The 2,234-nt window shown below is 47.1% G+C and overlaps 1 protein-coding gene across 1 annotated transcript in view; it reads right to left on the bottom strand.

The window, feature by feature from the left end:
- Nucleotides 1–2,234, bottom strand: part of LOC117174147 (TWiK family of potassium channels protein 18) — a 490,025-nt gene that overhangs the window by 446,757 nt on the left and 41,034 nt on the right. The gene's annotated exons all lie outside the window — the stretch shown is intronic.

Raw genomic sequence — 2,234 nt, 5'->3', positions numbered from 1 at the left:
TTTGTTTTACGGTTCGCATCGGCCAAAGCTCTCGCTGCATTATACACACAATAATTGATAGCACAGAGGTCGGATTCACCGGAAAAATGTCCACGAAGCTCGCCATCCATTTCAGCCAGATCTTTAGGCTTGAGAGAAACCTTGGTGTTGATGTTTCTCCGGGTCATAAAGCATCGCTCGTCATCAATTGAATGCCTGCCCGCGGTTGATCTTAGTGTCGCCTCTCTTTCTTTGTTGCCGGCTTGTTCTAGCTGTGGTAGAGTAGGCGTTCTGCTTACATAGCCCCTTTTACGGAGTTGTTCAGCATGGTTTCGCAGACGTTGCTGCGAAAAGTGCGATAGCTCCGGGTGTTTCTCGCACCACAGAGCATGCAGCCGTGCCATGTAACCCCGTTCACGGGCCACACACGCATCGCAGCAATCTAGCAAGTCCATCGCATTGAATCCATTTTCATTGGCTCCCCCAGCTCTAGATTTGTCGGCATTGTTGGCCGACCCATTGTCGGGAGCCCTGCACGTTCTGTTGTTCTGAACCGCACTTACTACAACTATGTTTGGTGTTGTCATTGTTGTTCCCACGAGAAGCTAGGGAAAGGCGTTCGTCCATGCTTGTAGAGCCCCGCATGCAAGGATAAGGCTGCGTACTCTAAGAGATCACCCGGTATCCCAGAGTCACCGTTCTAGACACCTCACCTAGGTACCATTCAGCTTTCAGCACGGTTTTCACACCTCCGCTTGGGGGTTAATTCCTTCGGGACCACCCCTGGATAATTGTCCGCGACTGCCTATTTATTTTTGTAACCATATTCAGCAGAAGCCCTTGGTACAGGGACCCTCTATCCGCAACCCGAGGACACGTTCGGTGGCTTTGTCATAGGCCCTTCGGTTTGATATATAAATAATAATATAATATATACATTATTGCCACTATCTCTAGTAGTTCGCCATTCCGACGGGTACTTGTGCGGCAAGCGTGCAGATCGAAAGTATAAGGTCACTCATGTATTTTACATGGACGATCTTAAGATCTATGCTAAAAATAGAGAGCAACTGTATCTAGCTCTGGGGATTATCGAACGATATACTAAGGAAATTGGAATGGAATTTGGGTTAGACAAATGCACCAAGGTTTATTTGATGCGAGGAAAACTTAATGGCATCCCTGAAGATACTGAACTCGTTGATAGAAGCGCCATACGACACCTTTGCGCTGGAGAGACTTATGCATACCTGAGCGTGCCACAGAGCCGCATTCAGGCAACGAACATGCTTGCCGACCCAGTACTACTCTATTCGTTTGGAGTAGTTCAATGGACGAAGAACGAGGTCAGATCTCTTGATATCGGGACAAGAAAGCTTATGCACATGAACAAAAGCATGCATCTTAAATCTTCCGTTCCGCGACTGTACGTCTCACGCCGTCAAGGGGGTCGCGGAATATTGAATCTTGAATGTCTTCACAACAGGATTATTCTGGGTACAGCACATAGAGTTGCAAATGAAAGAGACCCTCTTCTTAAAATGGTCAGGAATCACGAAAAAGTGGGCAAAGTATTGAAGCCCGGATTGAAGTCTGGTACGGAGGGTTTCATTTTTTCATGCCAAGACGGTGTCATTTCCACCTTAGCAGACCGTCGCCACATTTTGAGCCAAGACATTCCCGATGATAGCTGCAGGGCGTGCCATGCACACCCCGAGCATTTAGCTCACATACTATCTAGTTGTCCAACACACGCGGGAACGACCTACATTCAAAGGCACAATGCGGCACTAAGAGTACTTTATTACCATCTCTGTCACTCCTACGGCATGCACCTTAATATCGCTCCTCTAAATGCTCCTAGGGAAATTGAGTCAATTGTCGAGAATGGGAAGTGCCGTATATACTGGAACTTTATATTCTCGACAATTGTTTCTGTTGCTCACTCGAGGCCTGACATGGTTCTGCTTGACTTGGAGAAGCGAACCGTGTTCGTTATCGAATTTTAGGCACCAGCTGACAAAAACATCATAGCCAAGGAGAATGAAAAGAAAGAGAGGTATCGAGACCTTATACGGGAGTTGCAACGATTGTACCCGGAATATTTTGTTAAACTGATCGTCCTTATCATCGGCGCTCTTGGAGGTGCCAAACTTTCACTTGCTCATAGCCTAAAAAGCATCCCTGCGTGTCAACAATATGCTAGAACACTTGCGGGAAAAATGCAGAAGGCGGTTGTCCTTGGGTCGCTCCGT

Source organism: Belonocnema kinseyi, chromosome 6, assembly GCF_010883055.1.
Source record: "Belonocnema kinseyi isolate 2016_QV_RU_SX_M_011 chromosome 6, B_treatae_v1, whole genome shotgun sequence".
Classification (NCBI taxonomy): domain Eukaryota; kingdom Metazoa; phylum Arthropoda; class Insecta; order Hymenoptera; family Cynipidae; genus Belonocnema; species Belonocnema kinseyi.
The sequence above is the reverse complement of the archived record's forward strand: the minus strand, read 5'-3'. Positions and strand labels throughout refer to the sequence as shown.